At 49.0% G+C, this 16,023-nt stretch overlaps 1 long non-coding RNA gene across 1 annotated transcript; it reads left to right on the forward strand.

Annotated features, from left to right (window-relative positions):
- Positions 1-3,505: 3,505 nt before the first annotated feature.
- LOC120848035 lies at positions 3,506-15,456 on the forward strand. Its single transcript, XR_005717534.1, has 3 exons — positions 3,506-3,556; positions 5,047-5,165; positions 15,095-15,456. It is a non-coding gene; the product is annotated as an uncharacterized LOC120848035 (long non-coding RNA).
- Positions 15,457-16,023: the final 567 nt, after the last annotated feature.

The following is a 16,023-nucleotide window of genomic DNA, read 5'->3' on the forward strand; positions in this document are numbered from 1 at the left end:
TTCAAAGGGTTCAGCCAGGGGGGCATCGGGGTTCGTGCCCTCCCTGGTGTGATCCAAGAGAGGCAAAGCCCCCCCCCCCCCTCCCCCGGGTCATGCATCCTTACCGAGACGCTGTTTACGTGCCTTGTAACGAGCTTGCTCTCCAAGTGGACTTAGATCTTGTGGCGAACGACTTTATACAACAAACACCTGTCAGAGAAATCACATTTCATGCTGCAGGATAACCTGTGTAAATTGCCGCATCTGTAAAACTCCCTGACTGTACATACCAGCTTGACCAAAGTGTTTGCTTGCTTGAGCCTCTGTTCGTTTGAAAACTGCTTTTTGCGTTGTCTTGTTAATGAGCGTTCGACCTGATATTCTGCAGCCGCAGGCTTTATTTCTATGTATTAAAGAAAAAAGACTCGTAGCCGAGTGGATTATAACTGCTTCAGAAGCACAGGGTAGTGTGGGTTCTACCCCCCAACTTCGCAGCTGCACAAGCATTTTGTTTTTCAGATTTGTACTCACCGGCGCATGCGCCGTGGTACCGGCGATGAACCGTGATTGACATTGACACAGAGCGACGGACCCCCTAAAATAAGCTACTGATAATTGCCGGTGTAAAAAAAAAAAAAAAATGCGCGGAAAAGCACTTTGCCTAGTTTTCTGCAAAGGAAAGTTCACAGTGCAATTCAACCATTTCAGGTAGACTCATCACTAGCCACAATCTTGTCACACTCTCACGCTTTGTTTGTGATCAGTATGTCGACGTTTTCCTTTAGCTGTTCCTGGCTAGACGCACGATCCCTTCCTTCTTGGTTCTTGATTGTACTTTTGAAAATGGAGAAGTTTAGCTGTGGTTCCTCTCTGGTCAGTGCTTGACAATTCCCAAACTTTGGCGGCTTGAGGAGGCTGCAGACCATTAACGTTCTATACAACGGAAGAAGGATAGTAGGCATGCCGGGATGATCATTTTTACGCGCTGCTTGCCGGATTTTCCCGAGAAACCTCTCCAAGGATCTTGATTGAATTCGGCGGTGAGAACGTAGTAATAGCCACAGTTGTTCAGAAGGTGTCCAGTTAGATCACATGTTGACCTCATTGTCACTCTGAGGCCTTCCGCTGTCGTTTACGTCAGAAACGTGTTCTTAGAGATCTCCCTAGACACTTTCCATTTTCCCCGGGGGGGGGGTCAGGCTGAGATGTCTTCAGGGGGGAGGGGGGCAGGGGGGCCTTCCTGCGCAGTTTTTTTTTACACCGGCAATTATCAGTAGTTTATTCTAGGGGGTACATTTTACAGCATATCTATATCGCCATGGTGTCCGTCGCTGTGTGTCAATGTCTTTCACCGTGCGAGCGTAGCTGTGTGTTCATCGCCGGTACCACGGTGCACGCGCCGGCGAGCACAAATCTGAAATTTTTAGTAGCGACGCCGTCGGAGTCGCTACCAAACGGACTTTTTGAACAGCTCCGGATAGAGTAGGCGCCCTCTATATGGACTTCCGGTTGCTTCGTTTATTATTTTTTTTTCTGGTGGGAAATCGCAAGATGGCAGGCTGCTAAGGAAGCAGACCAAGCGGACGTAATAGTAATCGATGCCGCGTTACCTTCTCGCCAGAACTGGAGATTGAAGCTAACGAAAGCACGCTGGGATTCCATTTCCCATGTATATTGTCAAAGGCAACGTGGGCGTTATTTTGTTTACAAGCCACTACTAGAAGCTCGTTGCATGGCACGTGAACAGCGTCTCGGTATGCTCGGTAAGGATCATGAACCGGGGGGGGGGGGGGCACAAGCCCCCATTCCCCCCCCCCCCCCCCCCCGTAGTCGACGGACGCCCCTATGCCTCGCGCTCCCTTTCATCAAACAATTCCATGGAGAGGACACATTTTCGCCATATGTAGTCTCTTGCAATTTTGATACTATCATTTGACTGATAATTTCAAGTGCAGACTATTTTTCTTCCTATGGCGTTCACCGTTGTGACCGTGAGTATGCTTGACTTGCCAGAAATTTGGATGCGGCGTATCAATCGCCGTCAATCAGTCAGTTACCTTCCATCGAAGACGTGACCTTGAAACCTATTCAGCATGCGTTTGAATAGGATTGCTTTTGAATGATGGTTGCAACTACCTGATTGGGAATTATTATTTCTCTCTTCTATTGGATAATCATATATTTAATGATCCCTGATACACTGAAAAAAGAGATTGACTTTTCGAAGTTCAGGGTGCTTATTTATGGTGATTTTAACCTACCTGGTGTTGAATGGCAGTCCTGATTTCTTAATGGTCGAAATACTTTAAAAGCAAGGAAATCGTCTCTCCTATTGAATTTTATCATTTCAATGGTTTTAGTAAATCAAGTTTTATAACAGCTTTGGAAACATCCTTGATCTTTTCATTGGAAATGTTCCGATAATCGACCTAACGCTTGCAGATGTTTCACTTTTTAAGGTTGATGTTTATCGCCCACCCTTTATTGGTGCTTTCCATGATACGTTGAAATCTGCAGCTCGACCAAAGCATACGTATTATTCTTCCAGCACAGGCGAATATTTGGTCTTTATAGTTTTTTTTCAAGATTACGACTGTTCCTCCATTTGAATGGACGTTTCTGTCGACTTAGTGATGAGGTCGTTTACCACGGTAGTGAGAATTGTAATTGAAAAATTTATTCCAATTGATCATCAAAAAATAAAAAAAGTACCCTTTGTGTTACTCCAAAGATCTAATGTGCTATATAAAGAAGAAAAAAAAAGCACGTTGTCACAAATTGTACAAAAGAAAGTGATCGGGAATGTGGTATGCTAAGTTCATCATTTATCAGTCTCTTGTTAAAAAGTTATTTATTCATGACGAGTGTGCGCATTTAAACGTAGTAGAAAATATATCTTTTGCACACACCAGATAAGTTTTGGAAATTTGCGAGACAACATATTTGAGACAGTGCGCAAGGTATCTGTTTCAGAAGTGATTCTGATTGTCTGTCTAACCCTAAGGATATCGCAAACTTTTCTGCAAGTCTATTCAGTGGTTGTTTTTCCTCGGATGCGCCTAAAGATAGGGCATTTCTTGGTGATCTTGTCTGCTCTGATGTTTGTGCTGTAAGCAAAGTCATGGTTTGTGAAATTATGGCGGCTGTAAAGAAACTAATGCCGAAACTGACATCTGGTACAGATTATGTGATTAATTTTATTACCAAGGGTTGTTTAAATCTTTTTGCGCCTATCGTGAAGCATACATTTGATATTTCGTTGTCTAAGGGTATATTTTCACCTATGTGCAAAGAGTCTATATCGTTGTTCCTATAAATAAGGCGGGGGATACTTCGCAAGTTGGGAACTATCGCCCCATATCCTTGCTATGTTCTATTGCAAAGGTATTTGAGATAATGATGCACATCCGTTTGTCTTTTTATCTTGAGCAACGTATCAGTTCTCATCAGCATGGTTTTATCGATGAACGCTCGGTCGAGACAAATCTTTGTACCTTTCTGGATTATTCAGTACCTTTTGTTCACAATTGCGATCAAGTTCACGTTTATTTTGACATCTCGAAGGTCTTCGAATAAGGTGAACCACACTTTCCTATTGCACAAATTGTCACGAAATGAGGCTCCTTCTGTGCTTTTAAAATGGCTTGAAAGCTAACTGACCGACCGTCGCTGTGTTCTACGCACTTTAAATAACTTCACTGATCCGGTTTGTCCGTTATCGTGAGTACCACAAGGTATCAATTTTGGTCCATTTTTGTTTGATTTTTATCAGTTGCATATCTACTTGCGTAGTAAACTTAAACGTGTTGTTATTCGTGGATGATATCAAGCTCTTTTTGAGTATTAGTTTGATGGACGACTTTGACCTTCTTCAGAGGGACGCATCGCATATTTTAAACTGGTGTCGGGAAAATTCCCTAATCATTAATCCAGAGAAAACTCAGGTCTTGTCTTTCAGTAACAAACGTGAAATTGTGCAGTGTTCATACTCACTTGATGACAAATGTATTTTAAGAGTTTCATCGCTTCGTGATCTTGGAGTTTCCTTTGACAGTGCAGTACTCTTTCGTTTGGCTGCCATGTCACCTACATTGTCTGTTCTAAATTTAGATTACTGAAAGCATTACGCGATTAACTAGAAAGTTTGTGAACAATGCTTGTTTCCTACGTTTATTCTGTTCTGTTATCAGATCTAGGCTAGAATTTGGCTCGGTAGTGTAGAATTCGCTCACTGCACACGATGCAGCCAAATTAGAGTCAGTTCAAAGACGCCTAGTGCGTATAACCTATGACATATACCTTGGCCGTTAGCATTTTTACAGCTATGAACTCCTTACGTGATAAATTTTGCCTACAGTGTCTATTCCTCAGAAGATTATTGCGTGATGTTGCCTTTTTACATAAAATAGTTCACGGGGACATTGACTCAACACTTTTGCGCACAGTGAATTTAAACGTGCCGGCTCGCTCAAATAGCAGAGCTTTGACTTTTTATCCCCACAATCAACACATGATATCACCAACAACAAGAATGCAGATATGTGTAAACAATCTTAGGCATGAAAATTTTGATACTTTTGATAACTACGTAAATCTCAATAGACAATTAGATGAGATTATTTTCTGTCGTTAGCAGTGCACTATTGTGTTTTTTTGAATGCCAGTTTTATTGTTGTTTGCATTTTTAAGTAAGTACTACTGAGCAAGTTCTACAGCTGTAGAACTGTTTCACTGTGCCACATTGCAGACCCTTATTGGTTGTTTGTTGGCACAAATAAAGGCTTTATGATGATGATGACGTCCTTGATGACAATCGGGTCCTTTCCTCCCTTCCAAATGCCAGCATTTGGGTGTTGCCTGTTCATAGCGTCAAACAGATCCTTACACCGAAGTGTAAACGCCATTGTACCATTGAAGTACCACAAACTTGAGACTTTTTGGTCACTGTAGTACTCCATTCCCGACTTCATCACCCTTCTGAAGACTTGGTTTGCAAGCTTTACACTTATAAGGTCTATGTTTGAGGGGTTAAATGTGTTGTTGTGTTATCTTGGGGCACACTTTCAGGTCACCGGCATTTTTGTAGCCTTCCTTGTATACTGCAGCATTGCCTGACCAGTTGACCCACTGACCGTTACTTTGAGGAGGCGCTTCCTGAGGAGCCGATTCCTGATGCATTTAAAAAGGTATGGGACGTCTGAAAATGTGAACACTTTCCTATCGTCCATTGGACGCATAAAAATTTTTCGATTGTTTATCTCCTTATTGACTTCCAGCTGTGTCCACATTGTCCGGTTAGGGCTCGCTCTATCGCAAACTACTATGCCGTCAATAAGAGCACCGGCGCCTTCCAAAATGGTGATCGCATGAAGCAGTAGTTGACACAGTACTGTCCCCTTGGTTGCAGGTGAAAGCTACAGCAACAGGTTGCGCGGAGCTTTCACCAAAGAGGCATAACATAAATACTAGGCCGTGACTGGCTACCTCGGAGCTTTGCTGGTGGGTGTTAACGGTTTTTTTTTCCTGACCTGGATTTCATCAAGCAGCAGCGTACCATGTCTTTGGAATTCGGATTTACCTTGAAGCTTCCTTTTGAGTACTGCGACGAAGTTCACATCGAATCCGCTCTTGATCCCGACAATGGCAATGTAGTGGCGAATGGTTTTCACACACGGCAGGGGCAGCACATCATTCTCATTGAGCAGCCTGCACCCGGCCGCGCTGCGAATGTGCAGGAGTAGGTACAGAAGTAGTCAATCGGTCTCTGTACCAGCTTTCTTTACTTCAAGTGCATTTATCCACTGATATGCACTCGCGCAGTAGCATTTGTTGAGGTTCAGGCAGGGCCGACTTCTTCAAAACGTCATTCAGCTTCTCGCTGCTCAGCTGTTTCAGATATTTTTTGCACATAGATAATTCAGATTGAAGCTTTCTTTTTTTCTTCAGCAACCTGACTTTAGACTTGGAACATGCGATGCATTGCCTTCTCAAGACATCAATCTTCCGCTTTTTTTAAGAAGACAAGGGCATCCTCACTCTGTTCTTTCCCTCTTTTGTCCAGCGTGCCTTGTGAATACGGAGGGTGTTACTGAGGCTTGCACAGTGGGTGCACCGCAGCCCTGTTCCATTCAGAAGTAGTTGACGTCGGTTGTGTTTCCACATTCTGATTTCGTGAATGGATGCACACTCCGGTTGTATTCGCGACTCCAGCGAAACGGACGCCACCAACCGGGAGAACCGGGAACCAGCCGGACCATGTTGCTCCGCGCCCCTCCGCGTCTCTGCTGGCTTTCGCGGGTACGTGTTGTCGGCGCGGTGGCGAACAATGTAATTTGACGAAGGTCCGAAAATTTCTTTAGTTTGCCTGAGCGTTCATTAGTGTGGTGAAGCCTCAGTAGATTGTTTCCTTCCATAACGTGTTTGAAAGCCCGTTTACTCCACACTACACACGGTCGCGTGCTTTCGATTTCTTGGATGGGGAGCAATCACGGAAAAACGTTTTGATTTCTTGTCTGTCTCGAATCACATTCAAAGTGACGACTACTTGGTAACTGATAAGGGGTTTCTTTATAAGGATGTAAAACAGTGGACTGAGGACGACAGACGAGGTGTTTCACTGAAGCGAACACGAATGTTGCATCTTAGAATGGATATTGGGCGAGATGGGTATTCATATTCTAGGAGAAGCGCAAGTAGATTCACTCACCCTGAAACTCACACTCACACTCACACCAGAAAAACGGCCATTCACGTCGCGCTGTGAATGACCGTTTTTCTGGTGTGAGTGTGAGTGTGAGTTTGAGGGTGAGTGAATCTACTTAGCGCTTCTCCTACAATACGAATGTTGCAGTCAAGTGAATGGGAATGTTCGATAGCTGCTTTTCTTGAGTTTGGTTGTGTTCAATTAGCTTCAAGTTTGAGCCACCTACGCCGGTCGGTGCGTTGGCTATTCATCTTGGCTGCTTTTCGCGGAAAAACCTTCTGGACCACACTGAAGGAGCTGGGCTGATTTCGCAATTAATTGATTCAGGAAATCCTGCTCGCTGCATATGATTAACGAGGGAAATTATCTGCTTTCAAAAGGCGGGGGACGCGTCTCGCAAAGTTAAAAGCTGTCACGGCATTATGATCTATTGCGCCTGCAATATTTATATTATACCCCCGTCGAAGTCAGCAGCAATATAGTTCTACTTTGCTCAGGTTGACCGGCCACAAAAAATACTAATTTTCTCTGTTCAGGATTCGAAGTCAGGTTCAGTGAGAGGTTCTGCGTGAATCTCTGATGAAGACTCTTCAGTTTGTCCGCATTCGTCTCCGTGCTACCGGCTAGAACCATTTGGATAAGTTTAAGTAGTATTGTCACGGGTAGTGACCAAAAATAACAAATAAACAGGAAGAAATAAACGTTTAATGTGCGTCTTGCGTCGCTGACACTGTGGCATCGCTGTTTCTTGCGTCGCTGACACTCGTGGCATGATCGAATGAATGCCAAATAACAAATAAACAGGAAGAAATAAACGTTTAATGTGGCGAACTTGTGCCAAAAATAAAAGAGTACAAAAGATAATAATAGAGCGTCGCGGGCGTCGAAGTCGGCGTGGCAGCAGAGTCGAACGCTGGGGCGAGACTGAATCCTGCTTGCCAAGCGGAGCCGCTTTTCTACACGCGTTGGCTTCTGGAGCGTTCGATGTAGAAGGTTCGACGCGGAGAACATTCTAACCTCGAATCAGCTAGACGGTTCTCGAATTCACTAGAACATCACATTACAGTGTAAACAAAAATGCGTAGCCGCGGCCAGGAATCGAACCCTGGCCCTTCGCGTGGGAGGTAAGCGCGATAACCGTTGTGCTACGGCCGCGGTGCCTACTTGGCGCGCGGCATTACTCCCCCCCTTAAAAAGTGCATCGCCTCGATGCAACACAAAACAAAGCACATAAAGATAACGGCAAACTAAAGAGTCATTTGAAACACATAAGATCCACAGTCCTATCGAGCGTAGTAAGGCTTCAGGCGCACGACGTGGACGACTTCAGGTCGTGGTGGGCGGCGTGATGATGTTCTTGTTCCGCCAGGCATCACCTCGTAGTTCAGCTCGCCGAGGCGACGAAGTACCTTGTATGGTCCAAAGTACCGTTTCAGCAGTTTCTCACTGAGGCCGCGGCGACGGATGGGCGTCCACACCCACACCCTATCTCCGGGCTGGAAGTGAACGTCCCTGCGACGAAGGTTGTAGCGGCCCGCGTCGACGCGTTGCTGGTCTTGAATCATGAGTCGGGCGAGCTGGCGGGCTTCTTCGGCGCGTTGAGCAACCGCCTGGGCGTCGTCGCTCTCATTTACAGATGGCTCATGGGGCAGCATTGCGTCCAGCATGGTCGTGACCTTCCGACCATGTACCAGCTGGCAATGGGTGAATCCAGTGGTCTCCTGAACCGCCGTATTGTAGGCGAACGTGACGTAGGGCAACACCTCGTTCCACGTCTTGTGTTCTACGTCGACGTATATAGAGATCATATCGGCGATTGTCTTGTTGAGTCGCTCGGTCAGTCCGTTGGTCTATTGGTGGTATGCAGTGGTTCGACGATGGCCGGTGCCACTGAGACGAAGGATCTCTTGAGTCAGCTGGGCCATGAACGAAGATCCACGGTCTGTGATGAGGACTTCAGGGGCACCGTGCCGGAGGACAATGGACTCAATGAAAAACTTGGCGACTTCAACAGCCGTGCCTGCTGGAAGGGCTTTCGTCTCGGCGTACCGTGTGAGATAATCGGTGGCGACGATAATCCAGCGGTTTCTCGACGTTGACGATGGGAAAGGGCCAAGTAAATCCATTCCGATCTGCTGGAACGGCATAGACGGGGGAGAAATCGGATGCAGAAGTCCTGACGGCTTCGTTGGCGGTTTCTTGCGTCGCTGACACTCGTGGCATGATCGAATGTATAGGTGAACGGTCTTCGATAGCCTCGGCCAGTAGTACTTTTCTCGAATCCTGGCGAGCGTCCTGCTGTAGCCAAGGTGTCCAGCCGTTGGGTCGTCATGGCATCCTTGGAATATTTCGTCTCGAAGGCTGGCAGGAACAACCAACAGCCATGCTGTGTTGTTGTTGACGAAGTTCTCCTTGTACAGCACCCCTCGCCGCATGGAAAATGTATGCAGGATTCTTAAGAAAGCACGGGGAACCGAACTCGCTTGTCCCTCTAAGTGATCAATGAGCGCTCGCAGTTCAGGGTCGTCTCGTTGGAGTGCTGCCATGTCGCTGACGCCCAAAACGCCGAGGAAATACTCATCGTCGTCGTCTTCGATACAGGCAGGACCGGCCTCGACAGGAGCTCTTGACAGGCAGTCGGCGTCATGATGCTTCCGGCCGGACTTGTACACAACGGTCATGTCGAACTCCTGCAGTCGTAGGCTCCACCGGGCGAGGCGTCCGGAGGGGTCTTTTAGATTCGCGAGCCAGCAGAGCGAGTGGTGGTCCGTGACCACGCAAAAAGGACTTCCATACAGATATGGGCGAAACTTTCTTATTGCCCAGACGACAGCAAGGCACTCCTTTTCAGTTGTAGAGTAGTTCCTCTCCGCCTTAGACAGCGTCCGACTCGCGTATGCGATGACTCGCTCTGCCCCGTCCTGCCTTTGAACTAGCACTGCGCCAAGTCCGGTGTTACTGGCGTCCGTGTGGATCTCTGTATCAGCGAACTGGTCGAAATGGCCAAGAATCGGGGGCGTCTGGAGTCTTCGTTTCAGCTCATCGAATGACTGCTGGTGTTCGTCTGTCCATTCGAACTTTACGGCGTCCTTCGTGAGGTGCGTCAGCGGTGCGGACAGCTTGGCGAAGTCCCGAACAAATCGTCTGTAGTAGGCACAAAGTCCGAGGAATCTTCTCACGGCCTTCTTGTCAGACGGCGGCGTAAATGCAGCCACGGCGCGGGTCTTCTCAGGGTCAGGGAGAACACCTTTGTTGCTCACGACGTGGCCAAGGAACTTAAGTTCACCATAGGCGAATCGACACTTTGTTGGCTTGAGTGACAGGCCGGCGGTCTTGATGGCTTGAAGCACGGCTCGAAGTCGTTTCAGGTGCTCGTCGAAATCTCGTGAAAATACGACGACGTCGTCGAGGTAGACGAGGCAGCTCTGCCTTTCCAGACCTGCCAGCACGGTGTCCATGACACGCTGGAAGGTGGCTGGCGCAGTACAAAGCCCGAACGGCATCACTTGGAATTCGTACAGTCCGTCGGGAGTGACGAAGGCAGTTTTCTCCCGGTCGCGTTCGTCGACTTCAATCTGCTAGTAGCCACTCTTCCGATCCATCGACGAAAAATATCGGGAGTGGCGCAGTCGGTCTAACGTATCGTCGATGCGGGGGAGCGGATAGACGTCCTTCTTCGTCACAGCGTTCAGTCGACGATAGTCCATGCAGAACCGCAGGGTTCCGTCCTTCTTCTTTACAAGGACGACTGGGGACGCCCATGGGCTTCTTGAGGGTTGAATGATGTCGTCGTCGAGCATCTCCTGGACTTGATCTTGAATCACTTTCCTTTCCTTTAAGGAGACTCGATACGGCGACTGGTGGACAGGAAGTGCGTCGTCGTCGGTAACAATGCGATGTTTCGCCATTGTTGTTTGGCGAATCTTCGATGTCGTGGCAAAACAGTCGCTGTATTCGGCAAGGAGATCAACCAGTTGCCGGCGCTTCGTAGCTGGGAGCTCGGGGTCGATGTCGAGCGGCGGCGGCGTGCTGTTCTGCTGTGACGACGAGGTTTCTACGGCGATTGCGGTGACCACGACTGGCGCCTGAAGCTCCTCAATGTGGCCCACAGTGGTACCCTTCGTTAGGTGCTGCGGCTCCTCTCGGAAGTTCGTTACAAGAACAGTTGTACGTCCTTCTTGGAGATCCGTTACGCCTCGTGCGACGCCAATTCCTTTCTCAAGGAGCAGTTGGACGTTGCCTTCCAGAAGAGCTTCACCGTGCATGGCTGCGTCGGTTATGACGGGGACGAAAACACTCGACCGCGGCGGTAAGTTCATATGGTCGGCGATAACTCGGATCGCGGTTGACGTCGTGTTGGTCTCCACCGACGGTAAAACAGGCTTTCGCAGCGTCAGCTGGTTTGCCCCGAGATCGATGACGGCGCCATACTCGCAGAGAAAGTCCATTCCGAGGATAACGTCTCTTGAACAGTCTTGCAGAACGACGAACTTAACAGGGCACGTCTCACCGTGGATCTCGACGCGAGCAGTGCATCTCCCGACTGGTGTGATGAGGTGCCCTCCGGCGGTTCGTATTTGCGGTCCACCCCACGGCGTGGTGACTTTTCGAAGGCGGCGGGAAAGCCTCCCACTCAAGACTGAGTAGTCTGCTGCGGTGTCCACGAGCGCTGATGCGTCGTGGCCGACGATGACGACGTTTAGGTTATTGGACACCGTTGCAGGGGCGTCGTTTCGATTTCTCGTAGCGTTTGAGTGGGGGCCCTCTGGCGTTCGTGGAGGATCTTGGCGTCGGTCGTCTTCGGCAACTCCACCTCCAGGGGTTGCCGCGCCTAGTTTCCCCGGCGAGGAGCGAGGGGTGACAGGCTTTCACGTCGGGGTCGGTGCATCGGCGAAGCTGGACGTCGCGGTGACGGCGACCGGAACTCTCGGCGTGACGCAGGCTCGGGGGACTGGGGTCGTCGCAGGTACTCGTCGATCTCCCGAGGGCGTTCACCATACCGGGGGCGCGGGTCGCTTGGGTGGAATCCGCGCAGCCCGAGTCGTCGGTATGGGCATCGGCGGTACACATGGTCAGCTTCCCCGCAGTGGTAACACAGCGGGCGTCGGTCGGCCGTCCTCCAGACGTCTGTCTTCCTCGGCGCAGGTCGCTCTGGGGGCGACCTGCGCCGAGGAACGTGCGCCTGATCTTCCTGCCGTCGGGGGTACTGCGGCGTTGGGGAGTTTCTTCGGGGTGGCGCCGTGGCTTGGCGGGAAGCTTGCGGCGGTCGTCGGGCCATGGCGGCGTAGCTCAACGTCGGTTCCTCCGGTGCCACCCTGGTGACGGGAACCTCTGGTTGGAGCGCGCGATGCACTTCTTCTCGGACAGCCTCGGCGATGAAAATGGTTGGCGGACGGCTGGTGGTTGGCAGCAACCTTCGCAGTTCCTCCCGGACAACCTCCCGGATAATTTCGCGGATGTCCGTACCAGGCACGTTTTCACCGCTAAGGCGCGCGGTTGCAGTGACGCTTGGCTGCCGCTGGTAGTGGGAAGCGCGTGCTTGGAGGGCGCGCTCGATGTTTGTCGCCTCGCTGACGAAGTCGTCGACGGTTGCCGGCGGGTTGCGGACGAGGCCTCCGAAGATGTCGTCCTTCACGCCCCGCATCAAAATGCGCAGCTTCTTTCCCTCGGTGGCCTGAGGATCGGCGCGGGAGCTCAGGCGGAGCACGTCTTCCACAAAGCTCGTGACGCTTTCATTGGGGCCCTGGGTCCTGGTTCGCAGTAGGTCCTCGGCTCTCTCTCGGCGGTGGTGGTTGACGAACGTAGCCTTCAGGTCGGTCTTGAAGATGTCCCACGACGTCAAAGAGGACTCATGGTTCTCGTACCAGTGCTTGGCGGTTCCCTCAAGCGAGAAGTAGACGTTGTGCAGGCGTTGCTCGTCGGTCCAGCCATTGTGGCGGGCAACGCGTTCATACTGGTCAATCCAGTCTTCAACGTCTTCGTAGAGTTCACCGTGGAAGGGGGCAGCCGTCCGCGGTGCGACGGGCATGTAGACGACGGGAGAAGCGGCGGGGGCTTGCGACTGGTTGGCCATCGTCGTCTTCTGCGGCTTGGGCTTGTCCAGGAGCAAACCGTACTCAGGATCCTCTCCCTTGGTGCGGCGGCTGGTCCGAATTTTAGGTTCTGCGGTGAGTGGTCTTCTCACCGAGCCGGGAATCGGACTTGCACTGCGGTCCCTTGGAGGGGAACGCTGCACGGGCATGCGGTACCCCGCACCTCCACCAAAATGTCACGGGTAGTGACCAAAAATAACAAATAAACAGGAAGAAATAAACGTTTAATGTGGCGAACTTGTGCCAAAAATAAAAGAGTACAAAAGATAATAATAGAGCGTCGCGGGCGTCGAAGTCGGCGTGGCAGCAGAGTCGAACGCTGGGGCGAGACTGAATCCTGCTTGCCAGGCGGAGCCGCTTTTGTACACGCGTTGGCTTCTGGAGCGTTCGATGTAGAAGGTTCGACGCGGAGAACATTCTAACCTCGAATCAGCTAGACGGTTCTCGAATTCACTAGGACATCACATTACAGTGTAAACAAAAATGCGTAGCCGCGGCCAGGAATCGAACCCTGGCCCTTCGCGTGGGAGGTAAGCGCGATAACCGTTGTGCTACGGCCGCGGTGCCTACTTGGCGCGCGGCAGTATCTCCCTGTCTGTGAAATATACTTTTATTCAGCAGTTCACCAAATAGCTAGTCAACTAAGCTCATATTTCAACCCGAAGGATATACTAATATCGCTTTAGTGGGACCATAGTACGTAATATAATACATAAGCTGCTCGTCAAAATGACTTCCTGATTGCCACTAAAACCTGAATTGAAATACGAGTGTCAGCTGCTTAGTGGGGCGCCAGCGTGTTAACATGCTCCTTGGCTCAAGAAGCGCTTGCTTAACTTTCCTAATTTTCTTGCATCCTGTGTTGTTGACCAAGCAGACGACTGGAAAACGCGGATACGCACAAAAGCTCGATTTCGCGGACAGATAAGTCGCATGGTCGAGGCATGCGAGTTAGCTGAAAATTACTCTCGGTGGAACAATTCTGTGGTCACCGTCGCTTTCCTTAGATGATCAAAACTGATTAGTATATTACAGTCTCTCCGGAGCCCATCGTTTCGGTTTTGAATGAAATCTCCGAAAAGAAAGTTTGACATGAAAAGAACAAAAAACAGCGGGAAAACAGAACTATGCTCTGCAAGTTTATGTGCACCGGCTGCACTTAACCGTTTTAGTTCAAATTCCTATAGAATTGGGCATTGAACAAAAGAAAATCTGTTAAATTGAATGCGCCACCCGTTGAGGCGGCCCGGCCGAGCCGACGCGACCTGGACCCAGCCGCCATGTTTGTTTGGTGGTGGCGCCCCCTATAGGTCGCTGGAGTCGCGAATACCAGGAAGCATCTTGTTCGCTGGACCGCCATCGCAGAGTGGCTTTGGTCAAACGCATGTAACATTTCGTTGATGTCATGCACAGTTTACAATGGACACTACGTGAAGAAGCACAGAGCTTGTCTGACAATCGAGGAAGTACTGGCAAACCTTCAAAGACTTTCAGCGCTGCTCCAGAATGAGGATCTTGCTGGTAAAAGGTCGTTCAATTACTAATCTGTTCTTCATCTCAACGCAGTAGAGACTGGAAGCCTTCCACGTCCACCTCGTGACACGCCCATGATTTACAACTGGCATTGAAAATGCACTCTTCTCAGGCAGCCAAGTAAGGGCACACTGTCCTTACTTGGATTTGTTGGAATCCCGGCTGGGATGACATTCATGGGGTCCTCCTCCAGTACCGTGTGCGTAGAAGACTCCCCAGCTGTGTCTGCTTCAGCGTCTCCAGGGGTGCACCCGGCTATCCCGGGCTCCGCGCAATCAGCTGGCATGTCTTCAGTCACCACGTTTGAAACCATTCCACTAAAATGGGTGCCTTCGTTACATTCGTCCTGCAGCTCCGTCTTCCTTCGCTTGCTTTGAACTTCGAGCACCAAAGATGTTGCGAACCGACCGAGAAGTCGAGTTATTAAAAATTCTAAAAGCACAAACTTTCTAAAAAAAGTCGCTGTGTGCTATACATTATTATCTTCTCTAAATAGCGAGTAAAAAGTTATAAACATTAAAATGTGGCGCCGACCTGCAAAAAAATAAAAATGTATAATTTGCCGAACCTTGCAAACCCTAGGGCAGATGACAGACTTTCCAAACCTAAAACACCCCCCCTCCCCTTTTTCCAAAAAAAGAAAAAAAAAAAAAGATTTTAGGTGGTTTGTATGCTTGCCAGCTCGCTTGCTTTCAATTGCGATGAACAAAGCAGTTGCAACTTTTGTGTGATTTCAAATGCCTGCTTGACCAAATAATGAAATCATTGTAAGGCCTTTCCGTTTCAGAATTGCCCTGGGCGTGCGGGCTGGGAGGCCACCTATCGGCCATTTCCAGTCGTCGCCGAGTTTTGGGACCCACGTGTTTATCGGGAAAACTACCATGTGTGAAACCATGCAGAGTTCCAGTTGAACTTGTACAAGATACTCCATAAAAGTATTGGAGCAGATTCCTCGACTGGAACTATACCGTACTAATATTATTTACCAATCTTTTCTGTCGTGCCCATTCCGTGATTGGAACCACCTTCCAGTGAACGTTTGGTTGTTGGAAGTATTCTTTTTGCTAAGGTATTGGATATAACTAGGGCTCCGTGTTTTCGGAGTTTATTTTTCGTGAAATTCGGAGGGTGTTTTTCGGAGTTTATTTTTTAGCGTAAATTCGGCGTATATCGGAGTTTATTTTTCATATATCCCCAATTCTCCGAAATTCGGAGATTAAGTTCGCAGTCTTTCCTATTAAACATAATAAATAATAACCGGATGCAAACGTATGCCAGATAGAAAATAAAACGCGCTTGTATCAATTAAGATTTCTTCAGTTGAACTTGACGTTGGTGTCATTGGAAATACTAATTTGTCCCACGACAAAAGTCGCACACAAGTGTGGCTTCGATAAACGTCGATACCTTAAAATCAATAAACTGCCGGGGATAGCCGCAAGGAAGCTCGTAGTCTATCGCGCTGCCGCGCGAGGTAGATGTAATAGAGAAGTTTCAACTGCCCCTCTTCCATATTTTATACAATCTCTATGGTCCATAGCTTTCACTGTTATCCCCAGAAACATACCATCCCCTTTCTCTAAATCCCAAATCCCATGGCCCAAACTGGAAACCAAAAAAGTGGCTTTTGTCGTGACACGAATGGTACGATGACCTGTTTCCCTGAACCATGCCTTGACGAGACAAGCCGTAAGACCCCCTTTTGACAACGGTCCG

This window comes from Ixodes scapularis, unplaced genomic scaffold (assembly GCF_016920785.2).
Source record: "Ixodes scapularis isolate PalLabHiFi unplaced genomic scaffold, ASM1692078v2 PGA_scaffold2__306_contigs__length_199485367, whole genome shotgun sequence".
NCBI lineage: Eukaryota > Metazoa > Arthropoda > Arachnida > Ixodida > Ixodidae > Ixodes > Ixodes scapularis.